The 11,143-nt window shown below is 47.5% G+C and overlaps 1 protein-coding gene across 2 annotated transcripts in view; it reads right to left on the bottom strand.

Annotated features, from left to right (window-relative positions):
• Positions 1-5,549, bottom strand: part of LOC116845480 (neural-cadherin-like) — a 78,479-nt gene extending 72,930 nt beyond the window's left edge. For both annotated transcript variants that reach the window (XM_032818217.1, XM_032818216.1), the window contains exon 1: positions 4,669-5,549. The gene's annotated coding sequence lies outside the window, so the exon portion shown is untranslated. The remainder of the gene's footprint in view (positions 1-4,668) is intronic.
• Between the last annotated feature and the right edge of the window lie 5,594 nt (positions 5,550-11,143).

Here is an 11,143-nt window from a genome sequence, read left to right as displayed (position 1 = left end):
AGAGAGAGAGAGAGAGAGAGAGAGAGAGGGGGGGAGGGAGGGAGGGTGATAGGGTTGGGAAGGGAGGGGAGAAAAACGGACACGAGGCCTCGTGATGCGACGCCACGAAAGCAATTAAATTGCGCACCCAGGAATATAGTTATTGCGGCCGCGATGCCATACCTCGAGACTATTGACCGTCCTCCACCCCCTCGCGTCCCGGGACGTCCAGGAATTAGAGATAAATCCTATTTCGCGGGGTATTCAAAAGCGAGGAAATTATACGAATCACTCCAATTTCAGGATTAACTCGCAGCACCGTGCACGCGTTTACCTGTGCTGTCATTAAAGCAAACATTTCGTGCGCGAGGTAGGAAATATATACACACATATATACGTGTATACATACGACGTTCGTACGGAGGTAATATCAAAAACATCGGGAACGTTTCTGACTCGTCTCTGATAAAGCGTATTTTCATTGAAAAATATCGCAAAGCGCGCGCGGAAACCTTTGAACAGTCGATGAAAGGAACACGGAGCGTGCTCGTGCCCATTCTTTTCCCTCTTCCCTTTCGCCTTTTCCGATACGAGCTGCCGCTGCTCGTGAATTCACAACTAAATTTTCTCGCTGCTACAAAGCCATTTTATATATTAGCGAAAGAGAAAGAGAGGCGCGCGCACACATATATCATTGATGTCCGGCGCGTATCGGAGTGTGCCAAATAATTTCAGAAATAGTTGCAATATTTCTGCCGGATGTAGCAAGTCAGACACGCCTACGTGCTGCTCCTATTTCTATCAAGAATCCACTCCGCGTCGCGGAGACATGCTAAACAACTTCGCCTTCTCTCTTCTCTCTTTTTTTCCTTCTATAATCGTTCTTTTTCGATATTATACGAGCATTTATCGCTTGACAGCTTTCATTAGCGGTAACACGAAGTCTCCGGTGAAGTCGATTTTTTATTCAACATCAATATTTAGCGCGCTTTTGTTTTACCGTAATAGGTCACTCATTTCAACCATTACGTTATATGAGCGGCGCAAACGTATGCAAAAAAAGTGTAAGCGCGTTAAATATACATTAGTTTTCAGAATATTTAGACGAGTATAATCACTTAGATTTAGTATAATCACTTCGAATAATTTCTCCTTAAATAATAATTAGCAATCTATAAAAATCTATAAAAATAAATGTATATAAGATTCGCGAGTCGCAAGCGCGTCTGTTATAACACAATTCATAAAACGTTTCTTATCGCTATCAAATGTCACGTATCGCCCATCGTACAACACGTTTTATCACTGTATCTGACTGACATTAAAACAAAGAATATCTAAGAAATAGTAAATATTTATTCAATGGATACTGATAACATATATTTACTTATACAAATATACCATATTTTTTACAAATAAGAAAATACATATTTCTCTAAAAACCTTAAGCAAACTTGAATTATTCATAAAAGCAATTTTTTATTCTATTTAAATTAAAAAATTGATATTTAAGTAAATATATTATTAGCATCCATCAAAGAAATATTATCTTTTATTATTATCAAAGAATTTATTATCTTTTAGATATTTTTTTCTTTTAGTGCAGTCATACAGTGCTACTGTGTGTGTGTGTGTGTGTGTCAAACGACTATTAATAAAACTGCTGAAGCTTCCGCAGACAACTCATCGGTTAGAACTTTTTGTTCGTGAGGAAGCTTTATACGAGGAAAGAATAACGAAATGTACGATGATGTGAAGACGAGGATAAGCAAATGAAATCGGGCAAGATGTCAATCGCGAAATTATATTTGACGGTGAAAATTAACAACGACTTGATCATTAAGAGAGAGAGAGAAAGAGAGAGAGAGAGAGAGAGAGAGAGAGAGAGAGAGAGAGCCTGGCTATTCGAAGCGAGCAGCAACGAGACACTACTCGGATAACGAGATCGTATCTTAAATAGACTCCGACTCGCAATTGACGGAAATCGGTCGAAACGGGCACGGTAAGGAATGATCGTCGGGTCGAGAAACTATCGGGAGTTCAAAAGGTCAAATCCTTCTCGGAGTCGGCCTCAGCCGAATTATTATCGATCTGCTCGCTCGCCGAATTCACGAGGCCGCGCTTCCACGGACGGAGCGTGACAGAACGATCGCCCGTCGCGGGTTCACGTGGCTTCTATTGATTTACTACGAGCCCGCCGGTTTCGCGAAAGACCACACCGCCGCCACCGCTACCGTGACTGCCGTCGCCGCCTCCGCCGTCGACGTCGACGTCGCTGCCGCGACTGTCCGCCGTGAAAAGTTTCCTCGGCCGATCGATCCGATGTCAGTTGGAATCTGCCCGTAACTACTATCTGAAGTATACGGTCACGCTACTTCGCGACAATGTGCCACGGAGGTTCATTGACACGGAGTTCTGCTATAGGCACAAGTGCCGTAACGCTAACCGTGCTCACTGCGAGAAAATTCCAGAAAAACATTCCTCTTCAGTCGATATTTGCTAAAATATCACATAAATATAACACACGAAATATTACATCAATATTGGCTAAATAGATTATACGTTGAACTAGCGAAATCAAATTTCTGCCATAATTGTTGGCAATGTTGTGCGACAAGAGATGACGAGTAACCTGATTTGAAAATTTGAATAACTTAATCTTGACGTTCCTCGACTAAGATTTTTCTCCTTTTTCATCTATTTTTTCTTTTAAACATAAACATACTAATTTGTTGGGATCATTTGCGATAGTCATTTACTGAGTTTTCATACTTTACTCGTTATTTTGCGGTGATCTCTAAGCGGTTGTTAAATAACATGCTCACGATAAAAAATTGATAACTTGACTTTCCTTAAGAATAAAACTGAGCAGAGACAGAATTTTTGATTTCTCGTTGAGTCGCCTTAGAAATGAAGAAATCACACAAGAGCCGTCGCGAAAAATGTCACTGAATTCGAAATCATGTCATTTCTGTCAGCGCTAGGTAGATTCCAGTAAAATTGCCGTGAAATTGAAAACGAACAAAGAGGTAGTTAACGCAGAACATATCCACCTTTATTTTCCATCGTACGCGTACGTGTACACACGCGGATGTCTTTTCGCTTGCAATGTCTGACACGTATGACAGACATATATAAATGTATGTTTAATAATCTATGGTCACCAGCAGACCATACACTATGCGTACTCTGGCACAACGTCGCTGAAAATAATTCAGACATTGAAGTTCCACGGGAAACGACGTAAGCATGTATACATTTTGCAGTTCGTCGATGATACATGCGAGAAGCTTTCGCGTTGATCAACGTCAAGTGGCAAGATTAAATACTTTTGAAAGAAGTAGCAAGTGTGCGCGCCAGAGTAGATTCACTTATTGATGCGAGATTGAAGATCTCCTTGAAAGTACAATCGACGTGATCGATAACACCGGTCTGCTTCGAACCATTTCATTATGCTTCTTAATCTCGGTACAAGCAATTATCGATTGACTTGTCTTGAGAGGGAAAAACTCTTTGTCCAACTCGGAATAAGAGATGAATGCGGAACTAACTGAGGCACATCGGTGTTAGAAATCTCGGGATAATCGACAATTGGGATGAGATTGGCTCGAGGTCAAGGAGATGCCCGAATCGAAATTTGGATCTTACTTTCGATCTTCTATTTAACATCTATTTTCATACTCACAAGTTTATATGAATCTCTTTTGATTCTACTTAACTTACTGGCTTTAATGTAGGTCCTCTTTAGGACCTACAAGTAGTATTTAGTACGTTTTCTGGTGTTTACAGGCGCAAAGGATCTTAGTTTCCATGTGTGCTACGCATACTCTGATTTGTCTGAATATACAGATGTTAGAGAGTTTAAGTCTAAAGTAGGGCTAAAATTTCGACTCGAGTGTTCTTCTCCTGAAGAATGACTCCTGTCATCACGTGACAGTGTAGTACGCTTTGACCGAGACGCGTGTGTCATCAACCACATCAATCGCGATTACACGGCAGCGTGTTTATCACGTCAACACCGATGCACAAGGTTTACGCAAACCGGCCGGTGTAAATCCGTCTTATCTCTGGTCATGTGACCGCCGATTGGCAGCTTTAACGCAACTTGACTGGCAAAGTGCATTCCGGTAGCGTGCATTCTTCGAGGGTGCAACTCACGACACGCGGATGGTAAGACACATCGCGCGTATCCACGGGGAATCTCAGTGGCGTCACTCAGGGTGTACTACACTGCCCTCTTCTCGATCTCACCGCCCGCGCGAGAACCGCGAATCGAACGTGTATCATCCATGCAACACAGCAACGCCACACGCATTTCCGAGTTGTGGCGTTTCCGGGTGGATCGCGGTAAGTCACCTGCCGTCGCAGACACGCAGGATCAAGGACAGCTCGTGTAGTAAAGAGGGTGCGACAGACAGTCGGTCGGATGGGTCTGACAGCGACGGAGGGATGATGCGCGAGAGGAAAAGAGATGGAAAAAGAGAGGGAGAACACGGGAGAGGACAAGGGTGAAAGAGAGCAGGTCGCAGGCCGCAGGGCGTACGGGCTACATCCGTACCTCCTTACTTCGGCAAAATCAATAACCTGTTTGGGAGTGTAGGAGAGAACCTAAGGAGAGAGAGGCCATAGCACGGCACCGCCGCACTGGATCCGCGCGCTCCAGCCAGGTGAACACGAATTGATACGTACGCGAGGGCCAGGTGCTAATGCGCCGCACACAGAGAGAACGGCTCCTCCCCAGGAGACTCGGTGCTTCGGCGTTGCGCAAGAGTGCGAGGACACCACCGTGGTTGCCACCCCCGGGTGGCGAGCCGAGTTCCTTCGCACCTGCGACACTCCCTGGTATCTACAACCTCCAACACCTTGATAGCAGCCTAGGCAGGAAAACAGGCTTGCTCCAGCCGAGCGAGGTGTATATCCGGATCGGCCGAGTGACCGCGAAATTCGAGCGGCGTGTCAGCGTACGCGACTCGCTCGTCGAATTGCACCAGGCTCACCGCGCTCACCGGAACCGGTACTGGTAGTCGGCGATGCCGGAATTGCGATACGTCGTCCCACGAAACCGACAGTCTCTCTCCCTCTCTCTCTCTCTCTCCCTCTCTCTCTTTGACACTTGTACTCGCGGGTACACTTTCACCCGCAGTTGTCCCTTCGGAAACCGCGGCGCGCCGCTCCTCGGAGCGTACACCGAATGATGGTCGACGCAGCTCACAAAACAGCAACACGACTACCACCCCAGAGACGAAACGTCAACTCTGGCCGTGCACTTCTCCGTCGCGCGCGGCTGCTACTCCTGTGACGGAGCAGCACACTCGTCCGGATATCGGCCGAAACGCGTAACGTCGCGCCGAGCACCTTCCGCTAGGGTGGCGCCCTCCGGGACGACGGGGGTGAGTTTCGGTACGCGCGCGGGTCGCGTCCGCTTTCGTACACGAGAGATACCGGAGCACCGCGGCGGCACGTTTCTCTCCGGGCTCCTCGCCACTGTATGACTCGCTCCCTCTCGCGCAACGAGAAGGCGAACTCGAGAAACGCGGCGCGCGCGCTTCGTAGCTGTCGCGGCTGTGGGGCGCGGACCACTACCTCGACGAGCCTCCCGGATCGTTGGATAAAACTTGGTGGGGCCGTTCCGGTCTACGTGCGAACTCCCCACTTCTCGTCGTACTCTCTCCCACCATCGATGCGCGCGGACGGTCGACCGATGGTCCCGCTAACCCCGCTATACCCCCTTTGTCCTCGTCGGGTTGTCCTCCCTCGCCCTTCGACGTAGACGGTACCACCGCTACAGCCGCCGCCGACGCCGCCATGAGAAGCGTCGCGCAGCGGCGTCGTCACCCCTTGGGGTTGCGGGATATGCGCGCGCGCGCGCCCGCGCGCGTGTGCCCGAGCCACGTTTCGGTCGTGTACGTTGTCTGCGTGCCGTTAAAGTTGCCCGCGTCACCCCCAACGCCGACATCCACGATCGAGAATGAAGATAACGCGACGAGTAGCGAGGTCGAGGGTGGTTGCCGAGTCGGTGTGTGCGGCGGCGGCGACGGTGGTGATGGCAGCAGGGGGTGCGGTGGTCGCTTCTCGGATTCGATGGCCTGCGGATTCTTGGCAGGCGAAGCTCGCCAGATAGGGGAGAGCTCGAGGAGATCTCTTATAATGTATTACACACGCAGAGAGGGTGGAAGTCTTGGGTGGTGCGCGGAGGATCACGGAATCTGATCGCGCGCGATATCCTTTGTTATTCCGCTGTCTTATTGGTCCGGCGCCCTCTCGGGGAGAGAGGGAGAGAACGCGTGTGACAAATCGTGCTTTCGCAAATCGATGGGATTTTGCGGTATTTCGCGGCCGACGGTATTTTCATATTCCCCTCTCGTTTTTTCTTTTTTTTTAATTTTATTTGTTTGTCGTGTAATCCTTTTGTCGTCACTTTCATGCCGGCGCGCGGACGGCCGAGTTCCAGCAATTAGCACACTCCGTGAGTGCGCTTCCGACACTTCGTCAGTGCTACCTTATGGAACGTAATGAACCCTGTGTAAATTAAAGGCCATTTTCGAGTATACACATGAGAGCCATTGTTGCGAGACTGGATGCGCAGTAAGGCTACGGCGGACAATACACTTTATGCTGCCGTCGTTATTCGGAAAAAGAGCTTCGTAATAAAACGTATGTGACGTATATAACAATCTTGTCGGTGATACGTGAGTCGGGAGGCAAGATCTCTCGGTGGGGAAGACACAGAGAACGGACGGGGAAGGAAAGGGTGCGCCGCCGCTACCGGTGTTCCGTTCGCAACGGTGGCATTTAACGACATTTTAAAGTTAATCAGCGTTGCATATTCATCTTTTTCCTCCTTCTTTTTGTTTAATTGCCGGCGAGGTGAGCCGCATCGTTTGCATACTTTGTCGGAGGCGGCGGCGGAACATCTGGCCGCGATAAGAAATCGAAGCGGTGGTGCACCGACCAGCTCGTTAATGAACCAGAAGATACGCGAATCGCGAAAGAGAAACGCGGCTGAGTAATTCCTCATCTCGTCACATCATCGACGAGAGTTTCGCTTCCTCCTCCCGCCTACGATGGGAGGTCACCCTTAAGACACCGCAACTGACCGCGGCTCGCGGAACGTGATCTTACTTCCTACGACATCTGGACATACCTAAAATTCATCACGGCGTGCTACGAACGTCCGGCATCCTAAATGTCGTAATCTCGTGCTGGATGTCCGACGAAATGGACGCGAGAGCTTGCGCGGTATGAACGGATTGTGTGGCTATTTTCATAGCTTTCGGTTTCATATGGAATACCGCGCGATACACCTCGTCTTTGTTCCCGCGCTGCGAGAAACCGACCGTGTAGTCGAGGAATATTCTTCAGTTTTGTAAGTAAACGATTACTCAGGCGAGGACTGACCAGAGACACTTGACAATCCGTTGGAAAAAAAGTACATATATCGCATCTGTTCTCCTGCGAATAATTTTTAGGACTAAAACTCTCTCGCTCGAAGTACGACAGATTTCTCGCGAAATGTGCCATTCTTCGGAAATAGAAGACATATTTCTTCCTGTGTCTGTTTAAGGAAAGACCGCTATACTACTATAAAATTGAGCCAAAAGGGGATGTAAGAAAGTAGGGAGACGAAGGATAGAGGTAGCCGCGTAATACCAGTCACGTATTTGGGGTGGCATCGATAAAAGAAGGGTCAGAACTATTGATCTTGAATAACGCCCGGCGGAACAGTCGCAATCGCACCGATCGCAGCGTAATAATAACTTTCCAATAAAACGGAAACTTTTCGCTTTACCGACATTGTAATCGCAATTTTCACGATTCGGTGTATCGGCAATTAAGTAACCCTCCCGAGTTCCATCAAAGTGACGAGTAAACTCGTCACTTCGAGTAAACCCAAAACCAAAATTTTCTTCCTCGTGTTACGTCCTCGAAACTCGGCTTCCGTTGAAGTTCTTTAATGTACGGTATCGAATAACTTTCTGGAGCATCGTTATTCCCGTCGTTAAAGCGACCACGGATTTTTCTCGCGACTCGTCTTACAACATGTACAATTAGGACGGCCTTCTAGCGCAATGACTTGTACAATAGATTGCATACCGCTATGAGACGACTGATAAGATCGAAGAACAGAGATATGCTACGTCAAGTGTTTTCTCTGTCACATAGTATTCTAGGAGGCGATGTAGGAGAAGGGAAAGAGAGAGAAAGTGAAAACATAGTGAAAAAAAAGAAAACGCATCGGTCATGTGTGTAATCGCCTCTCTCCTCTTTCGTTCATCCTACCAACTAGACAGACGAGGAAAGCATCTTATTCTCTGTTGCCTTCTCTTACTGATGCTGACTTCATCTCTTCTACAGCAATGCGCAGTTTATTCTACAACTCTTGTTCTGTGAATTCCTGTAAAAGTGTCTTCAAATGTGACTTGGACGCCTCCTGATTGGCTTATACGGTTTAAGCACATTTATGTCCGTTTTACGTCAATGAAAACTCAGCCAAAGTTTAAACTGTACCCGGACAAAGACTTAAACTTGGGTTAAGGTTTAATCGACGTTGATAGAAACGAGCATTAGAGGCACTTTTCAATAAAAGAGTTCAGAGAAAATAAGAGCCTGGTATATCTATGCCGCAGTGGTGTGAATCTGCGACACCCTGCACACGAGCAACACGCCGCGCAGTACGTCGGGACGACGGCAGCCCAATCGACGGCGTCACTTTTCATCATCAGAGCACTCCTCGATGTAACTCCTCGACTCTTTGTTCCCGTCGGCTCTTACTACACTCGCGCGAGTTTCGCCCGCGCGTTGTAGCGCGCACGAAGCTATTATTCAAGCCCTTATTATTGGCAGCCGGCGTGCGCGCATGTCGCAGCATTGCACGACCGGATACGAGGACAGGCAGCACACGCCGTGCTCACTCGTGCACGGCACCCATCCGCCCTTGTTTCCCTTGCCCCGGGCGCGATCCCGTTGTTGTCTTTCCCCATCTCCGCGAAGCCCGACCCTTCGCCATCCGCCGTGCGTAATCTTCGTCGCGGGGTGCCTCCCGAAACTCAAAGTGTCATAGCTACTGTGATCCGACGAATCTTGATAAATGACGCAATGACGGCACCGACTGAGACCAAGGATGATTAATGGCCGCATTGTTACGTGGTGCGTTACGACGCGCACCTTCCACGGAAGCACACGAGCAATCGGACACGGCGTTGTTGGTCTTTCGACGATCTCGCTCGCGCGCCGCGATTTTCCGTCGTGCCAAGATCCACTTCCGCGTGCCTTTATGATGTAAATATGCGGCAGAGATGACGTGGCGAATCGCGAATCAGTCGCTGTGTGAGTGTTGACGCGCGGTCGTCGCTTAGAAACCTGAAGGCGAACGATCGAGTCTCGCGATTGCGGAAATGATTTTCCGGGAAGTAGCTCCGGCATTTCTCCGATTCCCGCGCGCGAGCTGCACACGTGGGTGCACACTCGTTGCGGCTACCGAACAGCTCGGGGAATCGCTCGTAGATCTATCCAGGTTGATGCCGCGAACAAGCGGTCTTTATCGTGCCGCCGGCTTCACGACTCCGCGACCGGCCTGGTAGGACGCGCACCGTGTACCGGCGTGTATTAACGATATTTATTAGTGAAAACCAGTAAATTACGGGCCGTTGTTAGAGGGAAATACGGTCGCATCCGGTGGGAGCGTCCGTGTAACGCGTCCACGGCAATTTCTCTCAAAGTTGCCGGTATTATTTAGCCATGCGTGGGCTACGCCCTTAACAAGAATTTACGGCTTCCCCGCGTTCTAACACCGCACGCACACATCTCGGCCCAGGGGAAGGATTCGCGATATAGGTCCCGGGATTTTCCCGCCGCGACGTACAAACGAGCGAAAGGTCTCTTCGAAACATAAATCCACGAACGATCGCTACTTCTTTTTACGTTCCTTCCGGCGCGGTGGACGCGTCTCTCATCGTCCTCTTCGTCGTCGTCGTCGTCGACGTTCTCTTCTGCTTCTTCTTCTTCTGCTTCTTCTTCTCCTCTTCCTTCTCTTCCTCCTCCTCCTCCTCCTCCTCCTTCTCCTCGTCGTTCTCGCATTCGGATGCAAATTTATCGCCGATCTTAAATCCGCGTTAACAGTTTAAAACGCATACCTAATGGCGAGAGCGCGAGCCGATTTTTTGTTTCGCGGAAACGGTATATTCCCGAAATGTTCCACACGCTAAATTATATCGTACGCTCGTTGGCGTGCTGCGCGCGGCTGCATTTTAGGTTTGCAGTCTGCGCACGAACCCTCACGTTCATCGGAGTTATATCTTCATACGCGTTGCACATCAATAGCGTGACCAACGTTTCGCCCTAAGTGTGCCGTTACCTCGTCCCTTAGACGATGTGTGTGTGTGTATGTCCACCGTGATTATTTCTTTTGCATTCGTTCACTTTATACTATGTATTTCCCAGCTTTACGTTTGATCGAATTGTATAGTAACGCGGCTGCAATGGTCGGTATACGCGGTAAAAAATATAAAATGCCACGTATAAGACCTATGGGGTACTTCATGGAAAAAAAGAATGGTTATGTCAATCAGAAAAATATGGTATAGCTTTTTTTCTAGCTTCAAGAGTCAATTTTTGGTTGCGTTGACGTTGCCTCAAAAATGCACTTTTTGAGGCAATAAATCATAGTGCTAATGTATAAGTCAATGTAACTAAAAATTAGTTACTGAAGCCAGAAATAGAAACTATACCATATTTTATTATTCTCTGATTTACATAATTATTCTTTTTTTTTTTTTTTTTTTTTTTTTTTTTTTTGAGAAAATAATGTCACTTCCACGAGAGTAAGACTGCCAATATTGCGCGGAAATGATTGTAATGAACGATATCGCGCCTCTGTTTCGTAAAAAACTGATGCAAAATCGAGAGAGGAGGAATAGCGCGTGTTAGTACATTCGATATATATACAGGGTGTAAAAAAATTAGACCGACAAACTTTGAGAGGAAATAGAGGACATAAAAACAAACATATTTTGTTAATAATGTTTTTCTCTGCGATGCTTTGTTTTAATACTACAGGGTACAAAATAGGAATTTTGTGATTTTAATAAAAAACAATAATAAATATGTAAGTAAATAATATAAGTGAAAAATATATAAGTGGAAAAATTAAATTTATTTTAATTAT

The sequence above is a fragment of the Odontomachus brunneus genome, unplaced genomic scaffold (assembly GCF_010583005.1).
Source record: "Odontomachus brunneus isolate Ranch 3 - 2012 unplaced genomic scaffold, Obru_v1 Obru_scaffold_052, whole genome shotgun sequence".
Classification (NCBI taxonomy): domain Eukaryota; kingdom Metazoa; phylum Arthropoda; class Insecta; order Hymenoptera; family Formicidae; genus Odontomachus; species Odontomachus brunneus.
This window is presented reverse-complemented; position numbering and strand designations above follow the sequence as displayed.